Source organism: Nannospalax galili, unplaced genomic scaffold, assembly GCF_000622305.1.
Source record: "Nannospalax galili isolate Female #2095 unplaced genomic scaffold, S.galili_v1.0 scaffold2045, whole genome shotgun sequence".
NCBI classification, from domain to species: domain Eukaryota; kingdom Metazoa; phylum Chordata; class Mammalia; order Rodentia; family Spalacidae; genus Nannospalax; species Nannospalax galili.
Window position 1 is genome coordinate 45416 of NW_008352658.1, and position 19972 is coordinate 65387.

A 19972-nucleotide genomic window follows, 5' to 3' on the forward strand; every position below is an offset into this window, starting at 1 on the left:
CCTAGAAACTTGCAGCCACTTGTGAAAGAGATGTACTCTTGCTCTGGAGTGTGTTACTGAATATGTTAAAGTTGTAGTGAAATGCTTCTTCTAATCATATAGTGAAAAAAAATTAAAAAAAAATAATGATTAAAAACAAAAACAAAAACAACAAAAAAAAAGAAATACTAAAAGCCTGTAGAAAAAGCCATATGGAAACCTAGCACTATAGAAACTTCTTAAAGTATATATGTGTACATCATTAAAAAAAAGATTAAAAGGAATTATCCTATAACAAGGGACACTGGCCTTTCTAGATGCCATAAGATAGTTTTTAAAAATCCTAAGTGCCACGAATGGACTCCTTCCCTAGCAGCTGTTGACCATGAGTTCCATAAACCCTTAAACATTACTGGCCATGGCCCCTTTCCTTGGTTACCCACCAGAACTGAATGGTAAAACCCTATTGGTGAAGACACTACACACATGAGCATAGAACAAATAAGAAGAAATCAAGCCAGTGCTGATTTCGGAGTCTCATCTATACTGGCTAGTGCTTACAGTGCTGGAAGGTGCTTTGCAAGCTACTGGAAGGAAGAAATTTTCATCATCCTTACTCAAAGGTTAATCATGTGAACTAAAATAACAACTGGCCTAGAAAGATATGCCCACCAGAGCAATAGAGACACAAATATCATGGGAGTAACTAACCACTCTTTAATTGGATTTACGGTCTGCTTCCTAGGATGGAGCCCTTATCTGACATTCATATCAGACTTAAGAATGAACCTGAAGCTAGAAAGGTCACAAAACATAGGGCAGAACCTAATACTAGTTTTATACTAAATAGTTATCATATTAAACTAATTCTTAATGACTTATTTTCATACCCATAGATTAATGCATCTCTCAACCCTCACCAGAGAAGTTTCCTTATGCAACAGATGGTGATTAAAACAGAAACCCACAACTGGCAAATGTGCAGAGAACAAGAGGCTGCAGAGTGCTTATCCCTGAATCAGACACCTGATCAAACCTCTGCCTCTCAAAGCTCAGGGATCATTGCAGAAGAGGGAGTAGAAAGAGCCAGAGGAGGTAGATAAACACAAGGAAACAGTGGTGACAGCATGCACATGCCCCATGCAAGCTCAAAGCAGAAAAAAAAAAAAAAGGCATGAGAAGTAGAGAAGAAGCTCCAATTTAACCTAAGGAAATTGTGGCCACCTATAGCTGCTGAAAGTGGCAGAGGCAGAGACAGTCTCTTTCAAGCATGGGACTCTTGGTAGATTAACGAGGTTCCAAAGGGTGGGCCCACACTAAAGGACATTAGGACACACAAATTGGATTCTACAGCTTTATTATTATATAATAAAGTACACAAAATTTGGCAAGGGGCAATAAGGGGAAGTGGGGAGAAGGGAGGAGACCTAAATATAATCAAATTATATTGTATGAAAATTGCAAAAATTTGCCAGGTGTGGTGGTGCATGCCTTTAGTCCCAGCATTTGGGAGGCAGAAGCAGGCAGAGCTCTGTGAGTTTAAGATCAGCCTGGTCTACATGGCAAGTTCCAGGCCAGCTAGGGCTACAGGGAGACCTTATCTCAAAAAAAGACCAAAAAAATATAGAAATTATTCTAGAATAGCTAAGAAAATTGTAAGTTATATCATTCATGAGTTATTTCTTTTTTCAGTTTTTGTGGTCAGCATATAATTTCATTGACATAGACACGGTTAAAATAGTGGTTTTCTGGAAGGGAGGAAGAAGGGGCATGTGAGTGCAATGGTGGTGAGGGAGGAGGGGACTCAGGAGAGGGAGAATGGTGGAAAGTGGATGTTATGGTGGGAGGGTGCTGATAATAAGGGGGCACTTTGGGGAAGGGGAAGAAAGGTTGAATGGGGGAAGAGAATAGAGATGAATGGATCTTGGGGGTCTAAGGAGCCAGAGGAAAATGTGTTGGCTCTGAAAACCTATGAAAAATGCACAGTGTCTTAACATTAGTGCGTACATATACCTGGGGGCTCTCTGCCAAGGAACATAGTGCCCGACAGAAGAGACTTCCTTTTGAGTAGTTGGTGAGAATGGTCCAAGACACTCCCAAAAGAACACAGGCTATTGCCAGAGCTCTTGGTTATCTCCCAGAACTGGAAGATCAGACCTACTGCTGAAGATGGGACATACTTCAGACACAAGACTTGGAGCAATGGACTAGGAACTGATCTGGAAGCCTTCTACCTGAAGTTTAGCTCTCATAGTTCTAGAGGATACTATGGAAGCTGCTAAGGGAGAACATCAACCCAGCTCTAAAGATTACTGATGTTAACAACTGGCACAGCAACCTACCTCTATTGGTGCAGTAGTGGCACTGTTATCTGTGGGGTAATCAACAGCTATGTAATTGTGCTTAAAGCCCTCTCAGTGGGAGTGAACACAGAGGTGGCACTGTAAACACAGCCGAATACACATGGCTGGAGAGGTCATAGATCTTAGAGAAAACCCTATGTCTGGCATTATCTCTAGACAAATGAAATTTCTTAGCATATGCTAAATATTGGTCCTTATATTTACAGACTAGTATGCCATGCACCACTCATCAAAGAAGCTTCCTTTTGCAACACATGGAGGTTACTTCAGAGTTCCACAATTGACCACCCACAGGAAAAATACATGTCTGAAAGATGCCCAGGCCTAGGTGACATATCTGCAGTGATACCTTTTCACCTAAGGCTCATGGAACATAGCAGAACAAGGGAGTAGAGAGAAAACTAGAGCATCCCTCAACTCTCACCAGTGAAGCTTCCTTATACAATAGAGTGTGATATACACAGAAGGCCCCAACTGGCCAAGTTTTAGAAAATAAGAGACTGCATAGTGTGTGTCCCTGGATAGGACTCCTATATTAAACCTCACCCACTCATGGCTCAGGGACATTATAGAAGAGGGGATAGAAAGATTATAAGAGTGAGGGCTGGTTCATAAACACAAGGAAGCAGAGGCTTTCAGGCCATTGGTAGCTTGTACATGTGAACTTGTGGCAATGGTGGCATCAAACACAGTACCAATGCCAACTCAATCAGACTAGGGCCCAGAGTGGAGGGAGAGAAATGGGTGGCGGGCCAGCCCTAGACTGAGAACTGTTGGAGACTAATTATTACTGGGTGAAGGAGCGTGGACCTTACTTATGATCTCTAGATGGGCTGACTAGATGCCAGCAGATGAATTTTCCCTGAAGGACATCTGGGTACAAATGCTTGACTGGAAAGGACTTAGCATGTGTGACAGAATGCATAAGATCTGGTGGGGGGAGGTGTGTGTAGGCATGGATAGGAAAGGCTGCCTAAATTTGATTAAGAACTCTTGCATGAAATGTACAAAAGCTCAATAAATATTTTTTTCATCTTTTTGATGAAAAGCCTCAGCTCACCTGGAACTCACTATGTAGGCCAGGCTGGTCTTGAACTCACAGAGATCTGCCTGCCTCTGCCTCCTGAGTGCTGGAATCAAAAGCCTGTGCCACCAAGACCAGTTTAAAAAAAATTTTTTTGTTTTGTTTTGTTTTTTAATTATTTATTTAATAACCACATGATTAGAAGAAGCACTGCATTACAGCATTAACATAATCAATAATAATTTCCAGACCAACGGTACATTTTAAAATGGAAAAATTTTTTAAACCTAACAAATACTAACTGATGGGATAAAAATACATCCAGCCAGTTCTACTGTAAAATGCCTTTCTTTTCCAACAAATAGCATTTCTTTCACTCAACATAATCCTGTAAGGAAAAGAAATTCAAAACTAGGAACAGGGCATATCAGTGCATATCTTAAATCCCAGCACTCTGGAGGTAGAGGCATTCAGAGTTCTGTGAGATCAAGGCTAGCCTGGTCTACATAAAGAGTTCCAGGCTATCTGAGCCTTCAAAGAGAGACCTTGTATCAAAAACTCCTCAAAACTGGGGCCAGACCTTTGACAAAATCCAACTTGCATTCATCTTAAAAGTCACAGAAGGAATTGGTCTGGAGGGAACATACCTCAGCATAATGAAAGCTATATACAACAAACCCATAGCCAACATTATTCTAAATGGAGAAAAACTAGAAGTATTCCCTTGAATACCAGGAACCAGACAGGGTTGTCCACTGTCTCCACTCCTTTTCAACACAGTGTTTGAAACTCTTGCTAGAGCCATAACACAAGAGAAGGCAATTAAAAGAGTACTTATTGGAAAAGAAAAGGTCAAATAATCTCCATTTTCAGGTGATCTATTATACATAAGATCCCAAAAATTCCACCAGAAAATTTTTAGAAATGATTATTACTTTCAGTAACATGGCAAATTACAAAATCAACTTACAAACATCAGTAGCCTTTCTATATACCAATAACAAGCAACCAGAAAAAGCATTTAAGGAAATCCTCCCATTCACAGTAACCTCAAAAAAAATTATATAGCCAGGTATGGTGCCACATGTCTTTAATCCCAACACTGGGGAGGCAGAGGCAGGCAAACTCTGTGAGTTCAAGGCCAGCCTGGTCTATATAGTGAGTTCCAGGCCAGCTGGGGCTACAGAGAGACCCTGTCTCAAAAAGACCAAAAAAAGAAAATTTCAAATTTTTAAAGAAAGAGATAGAGGGAGACACTAGGAGATAGAAAGACCTACCATGCTCATGGACTGGTAGAATCAACATTCTGAAAATGACCATCTTACTAAAAACAATTTGTAGATTCAATACAATGCTATTCAAAATACCCATGACATTCTTCACAGAGCTAGAAAAAAAATCATCTTAAATGTATTAGGGTTCTTCAAAGAAACAGAACCAGTAGAATGACTATATATGTATAAGGATTTATCAGCTTAGCTCACGAGAGAGTCTGAGTAGTCCAACAATGGCTGCACCACACTGGGTAGGCTGAGACTCCATAGTGGCTTGGTCCCTGAGGTTGGATGTTTCTGTAGTCTCAATCTGGCACTGAAGGTCTGATGAATTCCAAAAGATCGGCTAGTCTTCAGTCTACAGCAGCAAGATGAACTCACCCGCGAGAGAGAAGGCAAGCAGCAAAAAGAAAAAAAAAGTTCTCCTTTGCCATGGCCTATTATATGGGCTGACATCAGAAGCTAACAGCTACATTTAGGGTGTGTCTTCCAGCTTCAGATGATCCAATTAGGAAGATCTCTCTCATTTCAGTTAATCCTAGATCCAGTCAAGTTGACACCCAGAATTAGCCATCACACTAAAATTCACAAAAGACCTTGAATAGTCAGTGCAATCTTGGGCAAAAAGAACAAAGCGGGGGGGGAATCACCATACCAAATCTCAGATTATATTACAGAGCTATAGTCATAAAAACAGCATGTTACTGGCACAAAAATAAACACATAGGTCAATGGAACACAATAGACGACCCAAACATGAGTACGTACAAATTTCAGCCACCTGATATTTGACAAAGGTGCCAAGAATACACAATGGAGGAAAGCTAGTATCTTCAACAAATGGTGCTGGATTTCCACCTGTAGAAGAATGAAATTGGACCCTTATCTTTTGCTCTACACAAAAGTCACCTCCAAATGGATCAAAAACCTCAATATAAAACCTGAAACTCAGAAACTGCTAGAAGAAAACATAGGTAGTACTCTACAAGATATAGGCATGGGAAAGGAGGAAAGAATTTTCTAAATCAGATATCACCAGCTCAGGCATTAATGTCAACAATCAATAAATGAGACCTCAATAAGCTATAAAGCTTCTGTACAGGAAAAAAAAAAAAAAAAAAGAACAGGGAAAGGAAGAGGAAACCCATTAAGTGAGAGAAAATCTTTACTGACTATTCATCCAACAGAGGATTAATATCCAGAATATACAAAGAACTCAAAAAACAAAGAAGAAAGCAAATGAAAGAAACAAAAACCCAATAAAAAATCCAATCAATAACCCAATAAATAACGAACCCAATAAATAACCCAATAGAAAGATAAGCTACAGACCTGAAGAGAGACTTCTCAAAAAAAGAAATAAAAATGACTAAGAAACACCTTAAAAAATGCTCAACATTCTTAGTAGTTAGAGAAATGCATATTAAAAACCACTTTAAGATTCCATCTTACCCCAGTCAGACTGGCTAAGATCAAGCAAATGAAAGATACAAAATGCTGGTGAGGGTGTGGAGAAAAGGGAATGCTCATTCACTGCTGGTGGGGTTGCAAACTCATGCAACCTCTATGGAAAGTAGTGTGGAGAGCTATCAAAAAACTAAAAATGAATCTATCATATGATCCAATTATACCACTCCTTGGCATTTACCCAAAGGACTCATTCCACTGTAGAGATACCTGTACATCCATGTTTGTTGTTGCTCTCTTCACAATAGCTAAAAATGGACACAATCTAAATGTCCCTCAACTGATGAATGGAAAATGAAAATGTGGTACATTTACACAATGGAGTTTTTTTAAAAACATTTTATTTTTTATTATTTTCATTTTATGTGTGTGAGTGTATTGCTTGCATGTGAGTACACCCATGTCATGCAATGCTGCAGAGATCAGAAAAGGGTTTTGGATTCCTCTGGAACTGGTTATGGTTTGTAGCCACAGTATGGGTGCTGGGAATCGAACCTGGGTCCTCTGCAAAAGCAATCAGTGCTCTTAACCGCTGAGCCATCTCTCCAGCCCCCTACATAATGGAGGTCTATTGAGCAATATGAAATTATGAGATTTTCAGGTAACTGGATGGAACTAAAGAGCGTTATAGTAAGTAAAGTAACACAAATGCAGAAAAGCAAATGACTTGTGTTCTCCCTCATTTACGGACTATAGCACCAATCCCTTATATGTAAGTGTATACCCTGATGTAACACTGGGATACACAGAGGTAAAGGAAAAGAAAGAGCCTGAAAGAGGGGGATAGTAGGGAACAGATGTTACCAGCAGGGAGGTGGCAAAAGTGGAAGTGTTTGGCTTTAAGGGAAAGAGGGAAGGACATGCAGGGAGCCACGTGGAGACGGAGGCAACTCAAGGGGCAGGGGGATGGTGGAAGGCTGGTTTTATTGGGATGATGGGGCGGAAGGAGGGAGGTCAGATGGCAAGACAAAGAGTACACATGAATGAATCTTGGGGGGGATGTCCCCCAAAAGCCTGTTTCCTCTGGGGAGGGGGCTGCTGTGGAGAATTGACTGTGGAGAGCCAGCCATGGAGGGAGGGGCTTTTCTGCACCATCTTGGATAGGAGCTGCGAACTGTGCACAGCAGCCTGGCATTTACCAACCTGGGGCAAGACTGTGGGCCCATGAGTCGTGGGTGAAAGCTAGCAATGATTATGGGCGGGCCACGGGAGCAATCTAGAATGGCGGGCTCTGAGCCACAGTGCAGAGCTGGGCACCCAGCATTCATTTCTTTGTGAGTCACTCCCCTTCCCCCAATAGTATAAACTATAATAAATTCACATAAAGATATGTTCTATGGTTTGTCTGATAGCGCAAGAGACCCCAAGAGAACTCAGGTGACAGGTGGCTAGGGAACCCAGAGAGAACTGTGATGCCCATGAAACCCCCTAAGAAATGCACAATACAGTGTTTAAACATTAGTGTATATGTATACCTGAGGGCTGTCTGCCAAGAAACAGTGCCAGACAGAAGAGACCCCCTTTGAGTGGTTCATAAGAGTAGTCCAAGAGACTCCCAAAATAACACAGGCTATTGCCAAAGCTCTTGGTTATCTCTCAGAACTAGCAGATAAGACCCTAATGCTGAAGACAGGATATACTTTAGATACAGAACTTGGAACAATGGAGCAGGAACTGTCCTGGAAGACTTCTACTAGAAACAAGTTTGCCTTATACCATTCATCCATGGTGATGGAGGCTGCTCCAGAGTTCCACAATTGGTCAGACACAGAGACTATGCATCTGGGAGATGACCTCTACACCTAGGGCTCATGGAATATAGTGGAATGAGGGGGAGAGAGAAAACTGGTGTATCCCCTTCAACTCTCACCAATGAGGCTTCTTTATACAATAGAGTGCGATGCTCATAGAAGGCCACAACTGGTCAAGCTTTAGAAAGTAAGAGACTTCAGAGTGTGTGTCCCTACATAGGACTCCTATATTATACCTCACCTACCCATGGCTCAGGGACCATTGTGGAATAGGGGATGTGAAAGACTGTAAGAGTCAGGGCTGGTTTGTGTACACAGGAAAGCAGAGGCTTGCAGGCCACTGAAGCCTGCACATGTGAACTTGTGTCATTGAGCACAGGACCCATGATAACTCAATCAGACAAGGGTCCAGAGTGGAGGGAGAGAAATGAGTTATGGGCTGGACCTAGACTGAGAACTATTAGAGACTGATTACTACTGAGTGAGGGAGAGTATGCCTTACAATCTCTAGATGGGCTGACTAGACTTCAGTGGATGGATTTTCACTGAAGGATATCTGGGTACAAATGCTTGACTAGACAAGACTTAAGAAGTATGGTGGAATACATGAGGTTCAGTGGGGGATTGGGGGTATGGATGGGGGAGGGGGTCTAAATTTGATTAAAAACTGTTGTATGAAATGTACAAAATCTCAATAAAATATTTTAAAACAAAACTAGGCCCAGAGAGATGGTGTAAGGTTGTTTGTTGCTGAGATTGCTGAGTTCAGTCCTGGAGCGCACATGAAGGAGAGAACAGAGGTCTACAAGTAGTCCTTTTGACCTCCACATGTGAGCTGTGTCATGCTCACACCACACATACACAAACACAAATAATGTTTGTAGAAATATATTTAAAATGTTTAAATGAAAATGATAACTAAACAAGATGTAATGTAGTCTCATTGTAGTTCATGTCACCCGCTCTAATGAAAAGCTATTTGTTTGCCTGTATGCATTGTAATCCTTCTTTTCTGTCCCTCCCCCTCAGTTCCTCTACTCTCCTCCAACAATCACTCATCTGCTTCATATCACTATAGATTAGTTTGCATCATCTAGGATTAATGGTATGCCCTCTTCTGGCCTCTGCAGGCACTAGGCATGCACATGGTCTACATACATACATACGTGCAGGCAAAATATTCACACATAAAATAAAAATAAATAAAATTTTTTAAAAAGTCATAGTAAGTGATATAACCAAAGAGTAAATATAAAACAAGCCTGGTGAAATAATGAAGAATGGATGTATGAGGGAAATCTTCAGCCACAGTCAACAGTCAATAAAACTGAAACGAGGCTAAGCGTGGTGGTACACACCTGTAATCCTGGTACTCAGGAAGCCAAGGCAGCAAGATCATGAACTTGAGGCAAGCTTGGCTCTATTAGTTTCATTTCTGCAATGATAAATACCTGACAGAAAGCAGCATGGCATAGGGGGTGAGCGGGAGAGATGGCTCAGTGGTTAAGAGCACTGGTTGCTCTTGCAGCAGACCCTGGTTTTATTCTCAGCACATACGTGGTGGCTAACAACCATTGGTAACTCCAGTTCCAGGGGTCCAATGCCCTCTTCTAACCTCCAGGGGCATTGCTCAACACAGGTTCACTTACATACATGCCAGCAATACACTCAAACACATAAAATGAAAATAATAAAATAAAAATAAATTTAAAAAATAAAACAGCATAAGGGCAGGAGTTGATTTTGGCTTACAGTTTCTAAGGGATAGGGTCCATTATGGTGAGGAAGACGTGTCAACAGGAAGGTGGCAGTGGCAGGATCAGGAATCACACACAAGAAGCCGAAAGAGAAGAAGCGAAATCAGATTGTAAAACCTCAAAGCCTATTCCCATGGCATACTTCTTCCTGAAAGGCTCCACCTCCTAAAGGTTCCATAATCTTCCCAAACAGCACCACAAGCAGGAGGCAAAGTGTTCAAATATATGAGCCTGTGGCAGACCACAACACTGGCCCATACAATATAGCAAGACCCTGTCTTAAAATATACATGTGTATCTTTGTGTCTGTGCATGTGCTTGTGTAAAGTGTTGTGTTTATGTATATGAGTGTATGTACCTCTCAAGATAATTCAGATAAACACTTTAAGTCTACAGAATTAGCAAAATGTTAGAGCATTTCCATATTTAGGAATAATTTGCAATGAAGTGATTAGTCGTTTTATAATGCTACTGAGAGTATGAAAAAAAAAAGCATCTTTCAGGAAAGGAAACTGGCAATATGTCTAAAGACCTTTGATTTGCCGGATGTGGTGGTACAAGGCCTTAATCCCAGCACTCGGGAGGCAGAGGCAGGCAGATCTCTGTGAGTTCAAGGCCAGACTGGTCTACATAGCAAGTTCCAGGCCAGCTGTGGAGAGAAAAGGAGAGAGAGAGAGAGAGAGAGAGAGAGAGAGAGAGAGAGAGAGAGAGCTTGACTAGTCTATATGTCAATACATAATGGTGAGGATAACAAAATCATAGTATAAGGATTAGCATAATGATAAGCTGTTAAATAATAGCTAAGTTGTAGTGCATTGAATTTACAAGAAAGCTATTCAAAAAAACTTCTGAATATAGTTGTCTCTAAAAAGTTGAAACTGAAGCTAGGCAAAGAGTAATGAGGCAGAGGAATTGCTTTTTGTTATAAGACAGTAGACTTTAATTTTTTGTTAATGTGTATTTGTGCTTTCATTTTATAAATGACTCGACCATCTAGAAGTGAGTGAACTAGGCCTTGTGAATAATATTGCTCTTTACCTCTCAAGGTCAAAATTAGCTGAGAGTTAGACATAGGAACTAGACAGCTAGAGATAAAATATCAACTTTATGAAAGGTGTAACTGAAAGTCATGATGGATGGATATGGCAGAAAGTGCTGCTAATTCACCACTAAATTAGCTTGTGTCTTTTCACATAGCTGTAAAAAACATCAGGTCATCCCTATAGAGCCAGGCAGAGATTAGAACAGAATTATGCATTCTATACAAAGGCTAGATTTAAGAGTCAAAAATAAATGACGTAAGCATAGTCTAGATTTTCCTCCAGACTCATTGGTCATCTCCGTCACATCACTGTGACACTCACTGTCCATTTCTAATCAAATATGTATATGCCATCTGCTTTCTGTAAGACATTTTATTTGCTGTTGAGGCACAGTGAACAATGAGAGAGGTAAGACAAGATTGACGGTCTACAGAGCTCACAGTTTGGTAAAGGGTACATGTACCATGCAAGGAAATGTTTATTATGTAAATAACTTGATAAGGTAGATATTCATATGGTTTCAAATGAGTCCTCCAGTCTAAGAGTTTTTATTTGAGGAGTCCTTTCACTTCATCAATGTTTGTTTTAATAAAAATAGTAGCATGGAGCTAGGGAAAAGCTTTAGTGTGTAAAAGTGACTGCTGTGCAACCATGAACACCTGAATTCAAATCCCCAGAACACATATAAAAAGTCAGGCATGATCATGCACCTGTCAGTAACCCCAGTGTTGGGGGAATATTCAGACAGGAAGATTGCTGGGGCTTGCTGGTCACAAGCAGGTTCAGGTTCAGAGAGAAACCCTGTCTCAAGGGAATAAGGTGGAATACAATAGGACGGGACACCCAGTGTCATCGTCTGGCAACTGCATGCATAGATGTGTATGCACTGCGCACACACACACACACACACACACACACACACACACACACACACTGTTCTAGTTTGCTTTTCAGTTGCTGAGACAAAACACTCTGACCAATACCAACTTGGGGAGGAAAGAGTTTATTTGGCTTAGATCTCCCAGGTCACAATCCAGATGTGTCAGGTTGACAACTAAAGCTATACAGCATACATACCTATATACCACACATACATATACTAGACACACACACACACACACACACACACACACACACACAAATACATGAGTAAGCAAAGAGAAACAGTACTGTTGATTTTGCATTGATCTTGGTGTATAATATTTAAAATCATCGAAGTAAAGCTGTTATTGCTCTAAAGTGCTCAGCCAGGCTATATTTACCCTTTTCTACTTTTTAAATCTATTTTCCAGGCATTTTCCTCATATATAGATTTAAAATAGCCAATGTGTTTTGAAATATTTAGTAATTTCACTGGCAGTTTTCAGGTTTGTTTTTGTGATGATAATAAACTTTGTCATGTTCTTTAATTTCTCAGATGTGTTTCATGGATGTATGAACTTGAGAATAACATATCAAGAGCATTAAAAATTATTTTCATTGCAAGAAGCAACGTGTGTAACAGAAGTTGGTGACTGGAGTTTATAAGAAAAGCTGAGTAATCGTTCTTCCACTGAATATATGAAACACAGTTCATGTAACCCAGTAATGTTCATATTATTCTGATATATTACAAAATTATACTAAAACATCAGAAGCACTGTTAGACCACTGAAAGTAAGCACTAAGTGACTTTAAGGCTTCTTTTATCATTTCTAGAAATACATTGTGCTATTAAGCAAGGTCACCCAGATGTATGTATTTGTTATAACTAGAAAACTCATCTAAGCTACGCTTTACTGGGACTTTGTGACATAAAAAATATTTAGTCTGCTAAATATGACAGCTTGAACACATACATTTATTTCTGTTCCACCCCAAAATACCACTAAAATTATAAATAAGTACAAAAGACATAAACTCACAAGGGCAAAGAAAATGTGAGAGAAGACAAAGAATTTGGTTTGTTCAAATGTGGAGACTTTAAGTGAAGCTTTAGCTACTCAGAAACAATCTGTCCCTGTGGAAAGAATCCTTAGAGCTGTGGTTGAGGATTTAGCTTGAAGATTTACCTCACATTACACAAGGAAGCATATTTTAGCAAAGAGACATGTCAAGAAGAAGCAAAAAGTTAACCTATCACAAGAAGACAAAGTTCAGTGAAGGACTTCCATGTGTTGAGTGTGGGCAAGCTTCACTACCCATCAAAAAAGTTTGTGTCCTCCTTGTACGCTCAAAGATAGATCTGACAACCAGACCTTATCAGACATAAGTATATACTCACTATAAAAGCCTATGGTATGTAAGAAATATATGTAGGCTTACTGAAATGTCAAGAGCAAACTGAGGAGAGAAATCATTTTTATTTTGGATAAAAGAATGAACCAGAAGGCATAGCTCACCAAACTCAGACAGCCATACCCTACAGAGACGTAGTGATCCATATCTTTGAAATACCAAGTACACCACTTTAAACTTCAGCTAAAAAATCATTACAGTAGCAAAGATAGACCTTTATAGATTTCCCTATATTAAAAAAGACAAAGCTCAATCATTCCTCATGAATTCTAAAGAACGGTATACACATTTTTCAACTCTCTCCATTGAAAATCTTGAGCTGTGATTTAAATATGAAATGTCACCCAAGTCACATGTGTTTAAACACTCATTCCCCAGCTGTGGTGCTGTTTTGACGGCTGTAGAATGTTTTGGAAGAAGGGATTTGCTGACGGAAGTGAGACCCTAGGGGCAGGCCTTTAGGTTTTATAGCCTGCCCCATTGCCTGGCAGCTCCAATTATGATTCTGCTGAGATGTAAGCAAACAGGGTTCTGCTGCTGCAGGCTTTATTAGTGAATCTGTTTGTTTTGTGTGCTCATTTTTCATTATTGCATACCGGTAAAGGTTTTATGTACCATTTAGTTGTATCAGTGATCTGAAATTCTTAACCAGTCAAGGTGTATTCTAGACCTCATTTTGTTTACTCATTAGCAGTGCTTTCATTTTAAAAAATCTCAAAGGAAAGAAATTTTAAGGATCAGTAATGCTATTAAAATTCACAATAAGTAAAAATTAACTTCATGGCCACTTACATTCATTTAGCCTTTAAATATATACTGTCGGTAATGGAATTTCAATAAAACATTTTATATATCAGCAATAATTTTCTCTAGAATGGTGCTTAAAATGTGGTATAGGAAAATAAAAAAGTATATGTACAAAAGTTATTGAAATTCTGTAATATTGAGGTGAGATCATTTCTATAACCTAAAAGGTCAATGGCAATGTTTATTACAATTATATATTTAATGATTAATAATCACTATTTTAATGTACTTTGTCACAATTTATTTACTGGCCTCTCCTTCCTTAAGTTGCTTCTTGTCAGGTATTCACAATAAAAAGTTACTAATACAGCTTCCATTTCAATCTGTAATATTTGGAATGTGTTTTTGTTATTGTTGGTAGATTTGAAACAAAATCTCACTATACATCCCTGGTTCACTAAACATCCTCTGGCCTTTGTGTTTTAAATGCTAGGATTACTGATCTGTGCCACCATGCCTAGCTGATGTTTGGAATAGCGTGCCTATCATACTTTCATTTCTCTATGCAAACTTTCAGTTCATCATTATGCATTCCATGTTGTGCTTTTCTTACTAGCTTATTATCTCTACAAACAAGGAAAATATTTCTCATTTATAAGTCCTTAGTGTCCACAATACTTCTTGGTATATAATCTTCTAGAGTATTTGTTGAATGGATGAGCAAATGAACACAGAAAATGTGCGGTGCTTTGCCAGAGAAGACTACTCAAAGTTTTGCCAAATGAAAAAGTCTCTGCTGGCCAGTGAGTATGCAAGGGTGTCGGAACCCAAGTGTGTAGCCCCAAGCCATCTCAAGGGTAAGCTTTTATACAGAGAAACCATAACCAGCAGTGAAAAGTTTTAGTTCCCAAGTTCACAGATGCAAAGCTCCCTTAATTTCTATTCTCTTAAGTAACAATTACTATTTTGCAGAAGCAAGTGAAGCATAACCTACAGAAGCCATAAATCTGCAATTAGCAGGTGCACTCCAAAACACACTGACCTGTTCCCAAGACAACTGGGGTCCTGTTGACATGTGTTCCCATACCCTGGGCCAACTGCCTGATAATTTCAGAGACTAGTGTTGTACCTCATCCACTGGACCCCAAAAAGACCACCGAGGACACAACACACCAAAATGGAAAACAAAGTTTTATGGTTTATTTGGGCTTAAGCTCAGGCTCTCAGACCTCACCAACTCAACGGATCTGTGCTGAGAGCCCAGAGTAAGGGAGAGTGGAGCCTTTTATAGGTTTTAGACAAAGAGAGGAGGGGGATACCGAAGATACATTTTGGTTGGTTCAAGGAGCCCGCGCGCGCCAACATAATTTTAAACTGATTGGCTGTGGAATGTGCTGTTACCTGTGGGGCCAGGAGTCTCCGTTTTTGCCTTATAGGGCAGTTTTCATGCCCAGGCTTGCTTAATCTATAGTTTCCTGGAAGGGGGGGGGAATAGCAGGCGGGGGGGTCAGGGCATGCCAGGGCATATCTAGGCATGTCTAAAGCAGCAGCCAAGCGTTTTACAGAAGCTAAAAGAGCAATTAGTGGGGGTCTGGAGGGATTGGGGTGTAGCGGGTGAATGAAGAGGGTCTCAGGGTCCTACACTAGAATTAGTCTAAATTTTAACATGGCATAGCTATGGTCAAACTGTGCCATATCACAAAAAGATGTGGAGATATAGCTCAGTGACAAGCATGCTTGTCTGGATGTACATGGTTCTGAGTTCAATCTCCAATACTGTGAAAAAAATTAAAAGTTAATTAATGACATTGTTCACCTCCAAAGACAATTGCATGTAAAGGAGAGGGAGAGATAAAACCAATGACTGACACTTGCTATTTACAATACTTGCACCATCTGCCCTTTAAAACTATAACGTAGCCAGGCATGACGGCACATGCCTTTGATCCCAGCACTTGGAGGCAAATCTCTGTGAGTTCAAGGCCAGCCTGGTCTACATAGTGGGTTCCAGACCAGCTGGGGCTACAGGGAGACCCTGTCTCAAAAAGACCAAAAAACAAAACAAAACAAAAAATGTAAATAGTGGGCTGCAGAGAGGGTTCAGCGGCTAAGAACACTAGTTGTTCTTGCAGAGGACCTGGGTTCGATTCTCAGCACCCACATGGCAACTAACAACTATCCATAACTCTGGTTCTAGGGGTATCCAATGCCTTCTGACTTCCTCTGCCATTGTACAACACAGGTGCACTCACATACATGCAGGCAATACACTCATATACATAAAATAAATAATAAAGGGGCTGGAGAGATGGCTCAGGGTTAAGAACACTGGTTGTTCTTGCAGAAGATCCAGGTTCCAGTCTCAGCACCCATGTGGCAGCTAACAACTGTCCATAACTCCAGTTCCAGAGGATCGAACAGCCTCTTCTGTCCTCCATGGGCATTGCACAACACAGGTGCACTTACCTAAACGCAGGCAATACACGCATACAGATAAAATAAAAATAATTTTAAAAAAATATATTTTTTAAAAGTGGATTTAATTTAGACAAACACGGGGGCACTTACCTACATGCAGGCAATATATGCATACACATAAAAAATAATAATACAAAATAAAATATTAAGAAATAATTTAAAAGGTTTGTTAAACAAAACAAAACAAAACAAAACAAAAAACTATGAATAGTCAGGTGCAGTGGCACACACCTTTAAATCCCAGCACTGGGGAGGCAGAGGCAGGCGGTTCTCTGTGAGATCAAGGCCAGCCTGGTCTACACAGTAAGTATCAGTCCAGCCCAGGTGTAAGTCAAATTCACTGCTGGGAGATGCACGTGGCATCAAATCCCCTCCTCCCAGGGTCCTTGCAACAGACCCAGGAAAAAAAATTCTCCAAATCCTGGTTTGAAGAATCTTAACGAGTTTATTGGACTTGCTAACTGAGCCTGGGGTGTGGATTTACTTACAGACAAGCGCCCTCCCCCCCCACCAACTCCATTCACGGCTGTGTTCAAAAGTCCATATCCAGACACAGATCCTCCCGCTCTGGACAGCCTTACAAAATGGCTAGAGAGACCAGGGTCGCAGGTTTCTCAGCATTTATACCCTTAGCCCCTCCCTGCAAGCGTCTATGGTGAACCGATTGGCTGAAAGAGGGAAGGGGAGTGGCTTCTTTGCAGAGCGTGGAAAGGAGGCGGGTCCATGGCTTGTCATCACAGGGTCAGAGGAACATCTGGGTCACACAGGGCTACACGGAAGCCCGGTCTCAAAAAGACCAAAAAAAAAAAAAAAAAAACGTGTATATAATCAGGTCTCCAGGTCTGTAGATTTTGTGCCCATGAATTCAACCAACAACGGATTGTAAATATTCAGAAAAAAAATTGTGCCCAGATGAGTACAGATTCCTTCCTTGTACCTATTCCTTAAGAAAACAAAATATAATAACTATTTCCATAGCATTCATATGGAATTAGGTATTGTATATAATATAGACCTGATTTAAAGTATAACAAAGGATATGTGAAGGTCATATACAAATACTATGCCATTTTATGAAAAGAATTTGAGTATCTACATATTTTGATATCTAAAAGGGTCCTGGAATCAATTTCACACATATATTGAGTGATGATTGGACATTATCTTCTAAAAACTAATATTTTCTGAATTGTTAAATGACTACACATAATGATATGAAAATATTACTTGTAAAATAGATGACTTTAGGACCAAAATCCATGTCTTTGCAAAAGAAGTAATTCTCAAAGTACTTTCATAAAATTCAATGTCAAATAGAAGTCCAGCATTTCTCCTATGAAACCATAGTGAGTATCCTGACCTGTTTTAAATAAATATTTTTAAAAATATTTTATTATTTTTATTTTATGTGTATGCGCGTGTATTGCCTGCGTGCAGGTAAGTGCATCTGTGTCATGCAGTGCCCACAGAGGACAGAAGAGGCTGTCAGATCCTCTGGAATTGGAGTTACAGACAGTTGTTAGCTGCCATGTGGGTGCTGGGATTTGAACCCTGGTCTTCTGAAAGAATAATCAGTGTTCTTAACAGCTGAGCCATCTCTCCAGCTCCATATCCTGACTTTTATAACATTCATTCTCTTGCTTTTTAAGTTATTGTTCCAGGCCAGTTGGAACAAAGCCATCAAAGCTCATTGTCTAGTAAAAAGTTTTATAGTGTTTCCTGTTTGGGGCTTTCGGTTAAGGAATCCCCGTCTATGGTCTTCTACGTCTTACTCTGTTTGATTATAAACACACTTGTGAAATTCATCTGAGAATGCATAGCTATCATTATTTTTTTCTGCTAAAAAATATTTCCAATTTTTTTCAACAATCTACTCTTGGATCCACAAGACTACTAAAATTATACAAAAATTGAAACCGTTTTTTGTATACTCAGCAATGTTACTAAAAATCTCTTGTATTACTTTATAATATTTTACTATTATGATCATTGAAGTCTTCTGCAAATAACAATTTTTTTCTTTTCCAGTCTAGATTTCTTTTAGTAATTTTCTTTTCTTATCTACTGAACCATTACTACCTTCTGAGCCTCAAAGATTCAAACCCCTCAGTTATACTGTTTGTTCATCACAGTCCTATTTAAGAAAGTTGGTTATCCTTGTCACCCTCTGAGAAGATGGGGAGGACAGCATTAGCTCTGTCCTACCCTTACATCTTTAAGGCATTTAATATCCAAATTTCATGGGGGAAGGGACATTTTCCTACAAGACTCCTCATTGTGGATAGGCCTTAGACTTTATTTCTTGTTTGATGCCTTTAGAGACCATAAAGCTATATGGAGAAACCTGCTCCATTTCTCTATTTACATTTCTAGATTACTTATTTCACTCAGATAACTGACCTGAGATTTTCCCATTTTAATGTCAATATATTGATGTATGTATGTATTAAACATATTTAGTTAGAATACTCAAACTTTATGAATTATAGAGGCAATATAGGCAACTAGATTGTTATGAGAAACAAGCAGTTTTTGCTTCTTTTTCAGACAAGATACAAGAACTAATTTGTTTTGTTTGTTTGTTTGTTTGTTTGTTTGTGGGGTCTTTTTGAGACAGGATCTTCCTGTAGCCCCTGGCCTGGAACTGTAGACCATGCTGGCCTCCAACTCACAGCGATCTGCCTGCCTCTTCCTCCCAAATGCTGGAATTAAAGGTGAGTGCCACCATGCCCAGCATTGTGCACTTTTAAAAGTAAAGCTAGTTTTCTAATTTTTGTAGTGGTTTGAATGAGGAATGGTCTCAATGGGCTCAAGTATTTGGGCACTTGATCCCCTGTTGGTGGTGCTGTTTAAGGAGTGTCAAAGAATCTTGAGGAGATGTAGCCTTTATGTGTGTGGGTGGTGGGGGCTTTGAGAGCATTCACCCTTCACCTCACTTCTAGCTCACTCTCTCTCTGCTTCCTGCTTCCTGTTTGTGGTTTAGGATGTGCAACTCTCAGCTTCCTGCTCCAGTCACCATGACTGCCTGCTGTCATGCTTACCCTACCACTATAGACCTCCCTTTGGAGCCATAAGCCAACACAAACCCTTTATTCCATAAGACTCTATTGGTCATGACATTTATCACAACAACAGAAAAGTAACTAATACTTCATCATCCCTCAGAGATCACATTATTCTTTTGTAGGCTATTTGGGATTTAAGTTTCCAAAATGCAAAATGAGAAACTCATAATTCTTTACTGAGGAGATTTTGTACCAACTAAGCAGAGATGAGATTATTCAGATACATAATTTCAGATACATATTATTGGAAAAAATGTTTGCCTTTTTTAGAACAATGAAAGGTGTTTGCATACATTTATTTCTAATTTACCTTGGTTGCTCTAGTGGTATGACCATTAATTGCCCTTTTTTCTATTTAATTAAATATTTGTTGAACAAAATGGGAATTTTAAGTCTTATCACATCGGGCTTGGTTCACAAATTCAGAAAAGGAACATAGTGACTAAAGTAAAATATATCAGTAAGAATCTTAAGTGTAAAATGAATTGCTTTGTTTTAAAATCAACAAAACCTATCAGGTTCCAGAAACAAAAATTCCTTTTTTATATACATAATGTCCAGAATTAACTAAAGCAAGTGAGAAACCAAATATTTATTAAATTAGTAATTATATAGAGAAATCAAAGAAATTACCCCTTTTATATCAGAAGAATGACAGGAAAAATCATAGACGTTAGAGTTCAATAGATTTGTGTTTCTATTTCAGCAACATACCTCATTAATCTTCTGACAATAACAAATGAGCAT